Here is a 15443-nt window from a genome sequence, read left to right as displayed (position 1 = left end):
ACTCAAACAACCATAACACGGTACATATGGTATACAATGCTGCAGTCAGATTTGGCGAAATTGTTAGCTTGGATGTTATCTTTACATATAGATGGGGTCTTGTTGATGCGCACGCAGCTTCAAGGCAGAAAGACGCGTTCCATTTCACTTTTACTGTACCTACACCTTTAATGTTCCCGCCATCCCCCCATTTCTGAATAAAGTTCGACTGATCTGATTTGTTGATTTCTGTTGCTATGAAAACCAGTTTAGCCAAGCTAACTAACATTGTTTTTAGCTAGCTTGCATTACCATTCAATTGCTAACAAAACATTAGTAAAAATAGCTTGCTAATCGGGCAGAACTTGAACTCGGGCAGGAGACTCTGAGACCTCAGCGCACCACTAGCATCTCGTCATATCACGCAGTCGGAGCACAGCTAGATAATCAGCGTCAGCGCTCTTGGGTACCCAGCATGCAGTGCGGCATGTTAAAAAAACAACAGCTACGCAAGGGATTTCAGTTGTTGTGTTCGTTCAGTTAGATGTTTGTAATGTTATTGGCCGGGTTTCCCAGATTCGTTAAGAAGCTCTTAACGCTAAGAGCTTCTTAGGAGCGTTCTAAGAGCGTTCTAGAGCGTTCTTAGAACGCTCTTAAGAAGCTCTTAGCGTTAAGAGCTTCTTAACGAATCTGGGAAACCCGGCCATTGTTTGTTAGTTAATATAATCTTGTTGGTCACCTTGAGTGTGCATGCTGTGTAGTTTAATGGGAACAGAGAGTCGGCCATTTTACTATCACAGGCTATACTTGCAAGGAGCTGAACGTGGGCTGTGCCCTAGACCAGACCAATTGCCTATGAGGCTAATCTTGATTCTGGATTGACTGAGATTCTGGAAAGAGATCTACTCAAGAAGAGAGTCAATATCTGTGGTTTTCAAGCCATCTTTGAGAAAGTTTGAAAACAATGTTGCGGTTAATATGTTTTGATTGTGGGAGGCAACTTTTGGACTACACCTAAACCTCATGCGGCCACCGCACCACCCGCACTGGCAAAGAGGGAAACAGCATGGATGGGGAAAGTGTGTGGGCAGAGCAAGCAGTAGTAGTACATAAACTACACACGTCCTTTACTAAAGTGTATTCTGACTTTCATAAAGTTATTGTTGTAATCAAAGCTTTTAAAGAATGGATCTCTGCATGATGGGCCTGACCAGAGCACAGGTGGCCTGACAGAACACGCTTCAAAGTTGTCACTTTCAAAAGGGTGGCATTTTAACCCTGTCAGTCCAAAATGTCTAAAAGTTGGTACGCATGCCTTATTGCCAATGGGGAACAAAGAAGTCTCAAGAACCCATAATGTCGGCAGCATGGATATTTCTCTACAGTGACAATTTGTGAAGAATTTCAAAAAATGACTTCAAATCAGCCATTGATCCAATTGTATTGAAATGTTGTGTACATGTATGAAATACATGTCTGTGTCATGTCAATTTTGTAATGGTTTGCAATGCTGAGGAGGAACCCGCCATTGCTGCCTGCAGCTATATTTTTTATTTCTTTTTGCCCCCCCTAAAACTCAGTCAATATTTGGCCTACATAGACAACGTAGGTGTCAAAAGTTTCGTCTTGGTAGCGATTGAGTTGCTTCTATTGGAATTTACGTTCCGTTGCATGGTTTAGGCTGAAGTTAAGTTTTTGTGGCGAAAAGTGAAGCTAACGGTGGCTAATTTGCTAGCCACAGTCACTGACGTTACTAACGTCACTACGTCACTAACGTCACGAAAACACGCGTGACTACCTTTGGCAGAACATTCGTTTCGCATCTGTTAACTTGGGGGATAGCTAGGCTAACTATAGCTTTACTGCAAGGCAGCTGCAGAAACGCCACAAGCAAAGAGGCCAGGGTGATAACTATTTACTCATTTTACTTTGTGATATGACACACAATTGTGATGTGTAATGTACAATATAAGCTGATATTATTAAGGAAGTACATCTACTTTCGGAAACAGTAGTCTACTATTTCACTGAAGTATTAGCATCATGACGTTAGCCTGTGTTGCCCGGGAACACATACTACAGTGGTCTATGATGTATCTGTTTTCAATCGTTAAAATAAACATTCCTCACATATACATTTTCGTTGTAGGATTTATTATGACATTAGATTACAAGTAAACGATTTGTGGGTGAAATTATCATTACCTGTTGTTTCAATCCAGTGTATCACTGCAACGCTGTAGCCTACGCGAGACACTACAAAAACATCTACACAGCTGTAGGAAGTCAAACGGCGACAGAACATGTTCGGCACTCCCCTTACTTAAATCAAAAGTCTATCTAACTACTAACCTGAACTTCATTGCCACAGCCTAAACTGTGTCAATCTGTTCATGAAAATAATTAATTTCAGCCTAAACCGTACAACGGAACGTTAAATCCAATTCAACCAACGCAATCGCTACCAAGACGAACACAGCAGTAGTCTAGTCTGTACTACTACTGTACCTGTAGTAGTACAATTTACCGGGGCAGCTTCTCCACACAGTGCTACATCGCATTTTGCGTTGTTACTGACAATGATCGCTACCAGTGAGCTATACAGTTGTAAAAATGTCATTATAAACGGACCCCTGTGCAACCGACGCAAGCAAGCACACCCTACAATTTCCCCAGAAATTGTACCCTCTCTAGTTTCTTTAGTTTTGTCGGGATGGCCGGTTGCATGTTTCTAATTCAAGACAGATAGCTGTCCTCAAACTGACAGCCAGACGATATCTTGTAATTAATTGCCCATCTAAGGCAGTTGTGACTTTTGAGCACAGGGTCTAGACAAGAACAGAACATAATGTACAAGCTTCTCTTTACAGCAGAAACCCAGGTTAGGCACATCAAGTTTTTATGTAATATGACCCAGAATTAACACTTAGTTGTACGCGTGCTAAATTAGAGCAAAACTGTCTAAACTGCCTATAGCCAAATAATTTGATACTTTACCATTTAAAAAAACATAATTATTATTTTTATTATAAAAATAATACAGTAATAATACAATGATAAAGTACTGTCACAAAAGGGTCCGCATGGAATAACCAATACAATGGCCACTGGTCGTAATAGTAAGCTGCTTTGATAAACTTTGATTTAGGCTAGGTTATGCCTTCATTTTTTGTTTTGAACGTTATTTAACTTGACGTTATCTTAACGTTAAGTACACTGAAATCATACCACAACAAGGAGCTCGCTCTCCGACTATTTTGCTTGTACTCATTTCATTCTTTGTCCTTTGCATTAGCTGGTTAAACCCATTTTTTTCGAATTGGTCACAATCGGAGGCTTGAGGGAGATGACATGTATAAAGTACCTACGGAGGATGGATCAGAGAGATTGGGAGAAGAATTACAAAGGTTCAGTATGTTACACTACAGTAGATGTGGAACATAAAGATGTTTGGGTCCTAATGGCAAAGTAATTAAACACTAAACAGCCATTTTATGTTATTGTGTCAATATTTGTTTTAGAAAAATATTGTAAATCCAATTGTCACCCTTTTCCAATTGAATACTTATTTTGTATTTTTTTGTATTCACTCCTGGGGGATCAGTATGTGCTTAGAGGAAGATTCAGTCAGTTATTTGTCTCTTTCAGGTGCTGGAATCAGGAGGTTGAACGAACTACTAAGGAGCTCCAAACACCTGAACTGACCAAAGTCATTATCAAGTGCTATGGGAAATCCTACGCAGTGCTGGGCATCTTCACTTTCACTTTCTCCGGTCTCCTTGCACCCTATTGCCCCGCAAGGACACTTAGATCTCAAGATGCCGGCTATCTGGTGGTTCCCAAAATTAAGAAAAAAACAGCTGGAGGTAGGGCGTTCTCATATAGAGCGCCTCTTCTCTGGAAATAAACTACCCGTCTCAATTAGGGAGTCTGATACTGTTTCGACGTTTAAAATTAGGTTAAAAACGTTATTGTTTAGTCAATTCTACGACTGTTAAAGGTAAGTATGTTACTAGTTGGAGGCAACGGGGGACGGGTTGTTTCCATCCTTATTCTTTAAGTATAACTTATTTTAGAGTTCTCTTCCCCTGGAACAGATTTCATGTTCCAAATTAGGGGGGCTGTCGCTGTCTTGGTGTGTGGGGTTGCATCAAATTCCCCTTTTTTGCTCTGTTAAATTGCTGCACCAGTCCACACTTGACCGGTGGGGATCTCATTCTATTATGACTGTAACTGTTAGCTGCTCCTGGCATTCTCTAATCCCTGCTCTCCTCTCTCTGTCCCCCCCCACACACATCCCTTGTGGTGTGGGGGGTTTGAGTTGTCAGCACCTGCCTGGTCGTCGGTCAGCCAACGCTGGACCTGGTCGCGAGTCTCCCGGTCCTGTCCTACATCTATAAAGTTGAATAATGGATTTTGGTGTTTTAAAAACCCATCGACACTGTATGACTATGTTTAGCCTGTGTTCTGCTCCTCTCTCCCACCAACCGTCTCTGGAGGAGGGGATCCCTCTCTGAATTGCTCCTCCCAAGGTTTCTTCCATTTTTTTTTCTCCTGTTGAGAGTTTTTTGGGAGTTTTTCCTTGTCTTCCTTGAGGGTTTAGGTTGGTTGAGGGGCAGTTCTATGGGCATATGTGAAGCCCTCTGTGACATGCTTGCGTGTAAAAAGGGCTATACAAATAAATTTGATTTGATTTGAAATTTGATTCACTTTCATTGCAGTATGTCTATGGACAGGGTGTTTTACGTGGCTATAATCACTAACAATTGATACTTTTATGTTGAATCTGTTTCAGTTTATCAATATTGTCTTTATTTTCAAAACAGGAGGTGATAAAGGTGATCCAGCCGGTCTTCTTGGGGAAGCTGATCCTGTACTTTGAGGACTATGACCCAGATGACATGACAAAACTGTATGAGGCGTTAGGCTATGCTGCTGGTCTGTCTGTGTCTGAGTATGAGAGTTGATTTCCCATACCGTGTGTCGTACAGTTCAAATGTGTATTCTGTATATTGTATGTATTATGTACACTTTGCAGTATGTGATCATATGTGTGTCCGCAGGCCCTTCGACTGAGCAGTTCAGCTATGGGAAGGACAACCACCGGACAAATTGTAAACCTCCTGTCAAATGATGTTAACCGGTTTGATGAGGTGAAAAATTACCCTTTGCATGTACAGTCACGTTTGTGTTGACAGATAAAAGACAAATCTTCTAGTGACCCAAATCATAGGAAATGATGTATTTCTGAAGTGTGTTGAAAAGATCTCTTTATATGGAATCAATTGTACTGAAAACATTTCTGAATCTGAATTTCCCGAGATCTAAAACCTGTAAAGGTGAAAAATAGCCTGGTACCAAAGGAACCTCAGGGTGCCCATCCCATTTAGTATCAGGCCAACCTCCCCCCTATGTATGAGGAACTACAATGTACATTGTCTTCATATTTAAGTGCTTACCTAACCCGTTCTGTGCCTCGGGCATTTCTGTACTTATCAGCCCAGGTTGGTAGGAGTTTACACTTCAGAATGGGAAGCACTGTTAGGTTGAGTAGGACTGTAAGGAAGGACAAGAGCAATCCGTCTATATCTACAAAATGTTATTATAATAGCCCTTTAACACTGTCTCATCAAGCTTGGGTTGGTCGTATTGTTCAGGTGTGTGTGTGTGTCATAATAATCCAGCTGGTTTGCAGGAATGTGATGTACCGGTGTGGTCTTGAACTTATTGGACACACTGTTCAGCAGGTTCTGTGGTAGTCAAGGAAACTCTTGTAGGTCTATGCAGTGAAATCTTACTCCAGTTCATCTCTTTGTTCTGTAGGTTAACGTCAACCTGCATTACCTGTGGCTCGGCCCCCTGCAGGTGGCTGGGGTCAGTGTGCTCCTGTGGTATGAGGTTGGTCCCTCGTGTCTGGCTGGCATCGCGGTCATCGTCCTCCTGGTGCCGCTCCAGACCCTAGTGGGGAGACTCTTTGGGATCTTCAGGTCAGTTCCAGGAAACGGCTCAAGCTCAAATGCAGGTCCACTTTACGGTTTATTGATGGATGAAAATACAACCTTAATTGTGCAGGTACAAAAAAACATATTCAAAATGAAAAAAAATGAAATCACGTCGCACAATTCTCACGCGCCTCAGTGATTTCCTTGCTCCATGTCTATAAACAGGCTACATAGTGTTCTCCAATTACAGTATACTCTATAAGTATTGGGGGAGTAAAGTCAAAATTGCTGTACATTCAGGGTAATAAAAATACTATTAAAATATGAAAATTAGGGAAAAGTAGAGTATATCACCTTTATTTCTGTCTGTCATCACACACTGTGTTTTACAGATTGAGAAAAACAGCTCTTTTAGAGCTTCTCAGATTAGAATGCAATTGCACTGACTGTCACACGGCTCCCACAGGAGTCAAACCGCTGTCCTCACAGACAACAGGATCCGCACCATGAATGAGGTGGTGTCTGGAATCAGGATCATCAAGATGTACGCGTGGGAGAAGCCCTTCTCAGCACTGGTCCATGAAGTCAGGAGGTAACGTGGAATGAGTCGATAATAAATCTATGTGTCTTACTGTCATATATACCTATATGGAATTTATTGAAGTGGAATGTTGGACAGTTGTCAGAGCTGAGTTACAGTTTAAAGTGTACAGCCACAGTGGGCATATTTACGGTCCTTGGCTGAGACCTCTCTCTCTCCTCCACATTTCCTTTCTATTAATATATTTCATATAGTATATTGTTAAAAATACAACCACAAACACATGAGATGTCTGGTACCCTAAACCAATTTCCTCAGCACGGCAAGTTATTAGAGACCAACTACTGTGAAGCTGTTAACTTCATATATGTTACATGAAGATAAGATGTTGCCCAGACACGCTCTTGACTTTTATATTTTCATGTCGTTGCGCATTCCATGGCTATGGTAATATGCCTGCAGCAATTTGTGGAATGCCTGTTCTCTAAAGACACAAGACAGAGATTACAGTCTGTATTTCCTATAGTTTAATGATAAGTGTTTTTGACTCTATGCCCAGTCTCACCAGACTGTGCATACTGTCTCCTCTGAATGCTATAGATCTGTGGTGTAAATCTGGGTTAAAGTGGATAAGTACCAAAATACATTTCATGTTCGCCATCTCTATCATTCACAGAAAAGAGATCAACCAAATCATGAAAAGCTCCTACCTGCGAGGTCTCAACATGGCCTCCTTCTTCGCGGCCAGTAAAGTCATCGTTTTTGTGACCTTCACCGTCTACGTTCTCCTGGGGAACCCCATCTCAGCCAGCCGGGTGTTTGTTACCGTGTCCCTCTACGGAACCATCAAGGTCACCGTCACCCTCTTCTGTCCTCTGGCTGTTGAGAAGCTGTCTGAGTCCATCGTCAGCTTCCGCAGGATCAATGTAATGTTTGTGTTTCACTTCCAACACGTTTGTGTAATGACTGGCTCGTTTTCCTATGCTACTCTTTACATCCGAAGATTCAGTAGAAAAAACGTTCAGAATTTAGCAGGGAAAATGAATTAAGGAGACAAATGTTTCAAACATGGTGTGACATCAAACATCATACATGTTTTTATTCCCATCATCAGAACTTCCTTCTGCTGGATGAGATTGAGAGACCAAGCGTGGGACTGTCACATGATGAGAAGAGGCCAGCCTTAGTGGAGATGCAGGACTTGGTCTGCTACTGGGACAAGGTACATGTTCAACCAAATCTCTTCTACATTATAAGCCGGAAAAATAGGTATTTCGCCACTGCATGGTTATTTCAAACATTGTGTTGACATACGTCAAGAACATTTTCCTCTCTGCAGAGTCTGGATGCCCCGTCTCTTCTGAACGTCTCCCTTACAGTGACGTCAGAACAGCTCCTGGCTGTCATTGGGCCTGTTGGAGCTGGAAAGGTCAGAGGTCATAGGAGCCTACTGTTGTCAACTGTGCCCTCATATCTGTGACTGACTAACTATTTTGTGCACAAGCTCACTTACTACATTTCCCACAGTCCTCTTTGCTCAGCTCCATCCTTGGAGAGCTGCCTCATGACAAGGGGGTGCTGAAGGTCAGAGGTCAGCTGGCCTACGCTTGCCAGCAGCCCTGGGTGTTCCCTGGAACCATTCGCAGCAACATCCTGTTTGGTAAAGAGTTCCACCCCCAGAAGTACGAGAAGGTTCTGAGAGCCTGCGCCCTCAAGAGGGTGAGACAGCCCTCTAGCCTGCGCTATATTTAGCTTGTATATATACACCCAGAAAATGTAATGCCTTATTTGGTATGCAGAATGTGTCAATTTGGATCCACATGGGTCCCATAGTATAACCTTTAATACTTACCCGTGACCCTCAGTAATGGCTCACAGTAGCTTCTGCTGCTGGTGAAGCACCTGTGTGAAGCCCTCTGCTCAGTTCCCTGTTCTGTGTGTCCAGGACATGGAGCTGCTGCCAGACGGAGACCTGACTCTGATCGGGGACCGAGGAGCCACCCTCAGCGGGGGACAGAAGGCTCGAGTCAACCTGGCCAGGTAGGAGGAGAGAGACCTTCTGTTCCTGTAGGTTATGGATGTCACCTCCTAGATGTCACCAGTAATGCACACCAACCCTGATGTGAGATGGTGTGTCTGTGTTTGTCAGGTCTGCGTACCAGGACGCTGACATCTACCTGCTGGATGACCCTCTGAGTGCTGTGGATGCAGAGGTCGGGAGACACCTGTTTGAACAGTGAGTCTGACCTACTGACAAGCCCCAACACATGGTGATGAGGAGCCTTCACCAGAACTGACTGTTTCACTGAATTGTGAGTTGTCTGTCAGTTTTTCTGTCTTTTGGGGTGCCTTGTCCTTCCAGGTGTATCTGTGGTCTGCTGAAGCATAAACCTCGTATACTGGTGACTCACCAGCTGCAGTACCTGAAAGCAGCAAACCATATTCTCGTCCTGAAAGAGGTGTGTGTCACGGCATTCCATTCCACACATACTGTTCTTTATTTTTTAATGTGTATTTGTGTGTGCCAGGGTCACATGGTGGCGCGGGGGACCTACAATGTGCTGCAGTCCTCTGGTCTGGACTTCACCTCCCTGCTGAAGAAGGATGAGGAAGAGGAGGAGCAACCAGGGACAGAGACCAGCAGCCATTCCTCACAAAGACTTGCCCTTTCTCAGAATTCTTGTTCCCAAACATCTTTGCCACAGACGGTCACAGATGGAGCAGATGATCTGCCTGTGGGTACAACCTTCGTTATGACTCTTGGCAACCACAATTTAGGAGCTATTTGACTCACCTGAACATTATAGAAAAATGATGTGTCTGTTCCCAGGTGCAAACAGTTAGGAGAGTAGCAGAGGAGAGTCGACTGGAGGGGAATATTGGCTTCAGTGCCTATGTGAAGTACTTTCAAGCAGGCGCCAGCCTCTTACTGCTACTGGCCACAGTCCTGCTGAGTGTGACAGCCGAGGTGTGTATCACCCAAGATGGTGGTGTTTCTGGCCATTCTGGCACCCTAGGCCTGATCAATTATTTACTATTATTAACACAACATAAATAAAAGTGCAATGATGAAAATGACAATGACAGCAGGTGCGCAAAAATCACCTGCAAGTGGCGACCACCTAAGTTGCCTTTGCCTAGTGCAGGCTGAAGGAGGAGAGCTTAAAACAAAAGGGTAAAATGCTATTATTTACAGTATGGCCCTATGAATAGTTTTGATGTTTCACAGTTTTTTTTTTCCTGAGCGTCTGCACCGTTTTGTCTGAATAAAAGAAGCTCCACATTAGGGTCTGTCCAAAACGGACGTCATGTCAAAGAGCTCAATTTCCGTTCTATCTTTTTGCGTCCGTCATGAAAAAGAGCGCTCCTACCTTTTTTACTTTCGAATTATGGCTATAGCTTTAAATCAGAATCTATTTTTTTGAAAGGCACTGGTATCGTCACTGTCGCTCAGTCTTGTTCAGTTCCTCTACAGTTAAGACACAGTAGAAAACGTCCGTAATAATTCGCAAATGGCTCAAGTTAACTGCGAATAAACTAAACATAGCTAGCGGTCAAGCTAATGAAGCGCTGTGATGAAGCGCTCAACTACGCGCCGTGGCGCTTTTCTGAAAGAGAAAAACGCTATATGACCACACACGCCCTACTCTGTAGTGGGTTGAGAATATCTACCAGCAAATTGTACGTCTCATATTTTACTCCTTTCCTCTGAAGACTGCATATGTACTCCAGGACTGGTGGCTGGCATATTGGTGAGACTGGTTCATTATTCACTGTTAACTTGTAAAAGAGTGAACCATCTATGAACAAAAACCATTGACAGCTGTGCTCTAGTTGACTTTTGTATTCTGCATTAGTTGATGACCACAGAAACCATTGATTTTTACTTAATTTGCTTGCGTTGTGACTGCTTTGATGACAGGGCTGGAGAGCAGGACAAACTCAACGCTACAGCGTCGGTCCAAAACGGACGCCATGAAGAGCTTGATCTCCGCTTTTACCTGGGCATTTACGCAGGTGAGACCAACTAAAGAATTAAAAACTGTGACAAGTAAACTGTTGCCTCTTAAAGTTATGATTTTGTTGCATCCTGCTAGTTCTTTTCTCCTACTGATTCGATCTTGAAGAATATGGCCACAAACTAGTAGCCTACGGTTGTGAGAAGGAATTTACTACCAGTTCATTTTTGCACGATAGAACATGTGAGTTTGTTCAGGTTTGACTCTGGCCTCGGTCGTCTTCGGCTTCGCAAGGAACCTCGTGATCTTCAACATCTTGGTGCGATCTACTCAGACCTTACACAACCGCATGTTCAACGCCATACTGCGGACACACGTGCGCTTCTTTGACATCAACCCAATTGGTGAGTAGACCTAACAAACACTGTTGGCAGGCCATTTAATAACTCTAGTGTTAGCTGTATTTGGTATTGAGGTTCTTGACCGACTGCGATTCAAAAGTAGGACTTCCTAGATGTGCTAAAGCACATCTTTGGGCAGGAGCACGTTAATTGTCAGTTTTTTTTGCATGTTTAATTACTGTAAAGTATTTCTTTAACATTTTTACAATTTAACAACTTATTTCAGTTAAGACATTTTCATGTGTTCTTTTGTGCTACAGGGAGAGTTCTCAACAGGGTTTCCAAAGACATTGGCCAGCTGGACTCCATGTTGCCTTTAACCTTTGTGGACTGCTACCAGGTGAGTAACATTTTGCCGGTCCGGGCCAGTTCTGTGCAACAGAGCATGGAGAGACCTCTTCAGAGACATATGTCGCTAGCTAGCTGATGGCCTCTGGTGGCATGCCCTTCTCCTGCAGTTGCTTCTTCAGAACATTGGCGTGGTTGCTGTGGCGGCCTCGGTCATGCCCCTGATCCTGGTCCCTGTTGTTCTGCTGCTTTTGGCCTTCCTGTTCCTGCGACGCTACTACCTGCAGACCTCACGAGACGTGAAGCGCCTCGAGTCCACCTGTAGGTTCTCTGAGGCAGAACTGTAAATGTGTTTCACCACTTGTTTTGTCCTTAGGGACTACAATAGGCAGCCGTTATGAAACGATTAATACATTTTATATGTAAGATTCAATAATCAAGTTGTGTGTGTATATGCATGTATGTACGTGGAAACTGCGTGGAGATGCTTGCTCACTGTAGGTCTTGGTCTGCAGCTCGGAGTCCAGTGTTTTCCCACCTGTCCTCGTCCCTCCAAGGCTTGTGGACGATCTGAGCCTTCAGAGCAGAGGAGAGGTTCCAGAACGCCTTCGACGCACACCAGGACCTGCACTCAGGTTCTCCTTTAAAGACAGCTTCACTCATGCTCTTAACGTCGCGGTCAAAACCGTCCATCTTTTGAGGACCAATTGAATTGTAAAAATGTTGGCGTATTAGCTGTATTTCTTATTCTGTCTGGATAATATACCGATGAGGTTATATATTTGGATGTGGTCGAATATTCTTTTATTTGATCTAATTTTACGGTCTGTTGGACTGACTCCATGACCCTGCTTCTTTCAGAGGCCTGGTTCCTGTTCCTGACCACCTCTCGCTGGTTTGCACTCCGCCTCGACATCATCTGCTCCATCTTCATCACCATCACCACCTTTGGCTGCCTCATTCTCAGGGAGGGTAAGAGAGAAACATCCATGTTTGCCCATTTTTACTTTCCGTACGTCGATGACAAGGCACGATTATCATGGCAATACTACTTTATTTCTCACTGACGGGAAAGTCATTGAAGGAATTGAGCTATAGATTTTGGTTGATGACTGACTGCGGATTTGTTTTCCGTGTGGGGTTAGGGCTGGGAGCAGGAGCGGTGGGTCTGGTGCTGTCCTATGCCCTGACACTCCTGGGAGTGCAGAATTGGAGAACATGGTACTGTGCATTTGAGGCTCCATTATGAAGGAATGAACAGGCTTGTGGAGGTTTTATCATATTGTTTTAAAGGCATACAGTGTTGGCTCTCCACTTTTTATACATAGTACAAAAGTTACTAGTCTGTGCTGAACCTTAAGAGGTCATTTTACATTTGTGTTCTGTTCTTACTTAGAAGAATAGCCCATTATAAATTCAACATGAAGATAAAAACCAGTGACCCGTGGCAGTGAAATTCTTTGGGATAAAAGGGATTTGGCTCCATCCTGTCATTTTGGAATCATGGGTTGAAAGAGGTCCATTAAGACTGTGCAAGCTGTCTAACTTTGATGCTGTTATAGTATTTTTTTTTTAACCAGATTTAATATCTGGGTTTTTCTTACCCCTGAGCTAAAATAAAATGTGGACATAACGTGCTTGACATTGTTTAGATGTGCCACTGTGAACATCAGGTATAATAGTCTGTCTCCTCAGATGACGTCTGTTGAGAGTGTTGGACACCGAGCTGGAGAGCGAAGCACCCTGGGAAACCCAGAAGCGTCCTCCCCCCGACTGGCCCAGCCAAGGCCTCATCAACTTTGACCGGGTCAGCTTCTCCTACAGCGCAGATGGACCACTGGTCCTGAAGGACATGAAGGCTGTTATCAGACCCAAAGAAAAGGTTTGTCCTCTGCTGACAGCCCTTTTTCCTCACGCCGGTGTGATGAACATGGCTGAAGTTGTTCCTCTCCTCGCTGTTCCTCAGGTTGGCATTGTGGGGAGGACGGGAGCAGGGAAGAGCTCCCTGGTCTCTGCTCTCTTCCGCCAGGCAGAGCCTGAGGGCAGGATCTACATAGACGGGGTTTTGACCTCTGAGATTGGCCTCCATGACCTGCGCCAGAAGATGTCCATCATTCCTCAGGTACCCTGGGAGGGCTAAATGATGTCCTGGTGGATACGTGTAGTGCACACTAGCTGTCATGTATGTCTGGTGTCTCTGGATCCCTTTCAGCTTCAGTTTTGTAATGAAGCTGTTCACACCAGGTCCTGTTTGTTCCCACTAATGATCTGCAGGACCCAGTGCTGTTTACTGGCACCATGAGGAAGAACCTGGACCCCTTCGACCAGCACAGTGATGAAGACCTGTGGAACGCTCTGGATGAGGTACTGCTGCTTGGCTTCCTAGAACAGTATTACACACACCATGACACACTGCAGACCTCCTCCTGGTTAACACCATGGGTGTCTTGTCTCTCCAGGTCCAGCTCAAGTCTGCAGTGGAAGAGCTCCCCAACAAGATGGAGACGGTGCTAGCTGAGTCGGGGTCCATCTTCAGCGTGGGCCAGAGACAGCTGGTGTGTCTGGCCCGAGCCATCCTGAGGAAGAACCGCATCCTCGTCATCGATGAGGCCACAGCCAACGTGGACCCCAGGTAGCCAGCGGCCTGGCCCCACACACCTGACCTCCTCACTGGCATGTGGAGGAGCTCCCGTGTGTAGGTAGGCTCTGAGGAGGTGTCACCTGACTGGGTCTCCTGTCTGTGTGCTTGTGCTGTAGGACAGACGCGCTGATCCAGGAAACGATACGAGACAAGTTCAGAGACTGCACTGTGCTCACCATCGCCCACCGCCTCAACACCATCATAGACAGTGACCGCATACTGGTGAGGCCAAGTAGACGCAATTAGTTCATTTTTGTGGGAATTTGTAAAGATGCGGATCACGCCTTCATAGACAGTGGCCGCATACTGGTGAGACAGACACACAATTCATCAGCCATCATCTCAAGCATTTTACATCATTGTAATTAAATATAATCAAGTCACTGAGAAGCACAAAATACAATAACCGAGTCGTACATGCAGAGGAACGGTTTGTTGTCAGATGGTTCGTGGTGCCTCCAGATAACCCCCCTGACTTGCTTTCAGGTCCTGGACAACGGTGTGATTGTGGAGTTTGATGATCCCTATACCTTGCTCCAGAACCAGGATGGTGCTCTCTACAAGATGGTCCAACAAACAGGCAAGATGGAAGCTGTAGCACTCCTGGAGGCGAGCACATGCAGACTCTTTATTCCCACTCGTCCCTCAGTTTTTTCAATAATAGACAAGGTGTCAGAATGTACGTTGCTATGACTTTGTAGAATGTTCTGTTGCACGGTTTAGGAAATATGTTTTTGTGGCAAAATACATCGGGAACTAGCTATCTAGGCACTGCTAGCGTACAATACCACAGAACAGCATGCATTAGCAAAATATTGAAAAATATTATAGATATCAAATAACATTTGATATTAATTTAGATTTAGAGATATAGTTAAATATACTGTCACAGATATTGTACCAGCTCTGAACGGTATATTTGGCAACAGACAATTAACTAACTTTATTTATTGATATATTTCCCTTTAGGTATCTGGTCAATAGAAGTCCAAACGGGACCAACAGAGTGGGACCAAATGCCAGCTTGATCCTCTTTGAAACGTCTCTGTAATGAAACCCATGGACAGTAGGAAAGATGATTACATAAAATACTCTTCGACAAATAGAAAGACACTATTGGATTCCCAATAAGTCTGGGTGATGGGGGGACCTACAAGATAATTGTGGTTGCTCTTCAGAGTTATTGAAATATGACTTGTCCAGTATTGTTGGCTAGAACTTACATTTGTGTGAAATGAGTTCCTGAAAGCATGTGCAAAGCGCAAAAAAACTTTGTCGCACTGAAATGTGTGAACTTAGACCATTGAACAGTTTCTCTTCCGTTTTCAGCTCAGGTTTTGTATAGGCGGAGCCAAAACCTGACCGATCTACGTCAGATCACAGACGTTGCATTCTGTTACTCAGCTGGTAGGATGCAAAGACAAAGTAATTAACACAAAACTCAGAGACTGCAGGTATGGTTGTTCTGATATCTGCAATTGATTTAGCTAGTTGTTGCTAAATTAGAGTGGGCGGAGCTTCAGCTCTTTCAGGCGACACGCCTCCCCAGTCTCAAGCAGAGAAGACTGCTGATTTTCTTACGATTTCAAAGTCTAATTTAACATGTCTTTTTTTCATTTGAATTTGGATGGGTAGTAAACACATTTCTGTGGTGTGATGAACTTAACTCATTTTCAATTCCACTTTCCAGGA

At 44.0% G+C, this 15443-nt stretch overlaps 1 pseudogene; it reads left to right on the top strand.

Annotated features, from left to right (window-relative positions):
• Positions 1-3032: 3032 nt before the first annotated feature.
• Positions 3033-14444, top strand: LOC134007384 (ATP-binding cassette sub-family C member 4-like; annotated as a pseudogene).
• Positions 14445-15443: the final 999 nt, after the last annotated feature.

The sequence above is a fragment of the Osmerus eperlanus genome, chromosome 21 (assembly GCF_963692335.1).
Source record: "Osmerus eperlanus chromosome 21, fOsmEpe2.1, whole genome shotgun sequence".
Classification (NCBI taxonomy): Eukaryota; Metazoa; Chordata; class Actinopteri; order Osmeriformes; family Osmeridae; genus Osmerus; species Osmerus eperlanus.
This window is presented reverse-complemented; position numbering and strand designations above follow the sequence as displayed.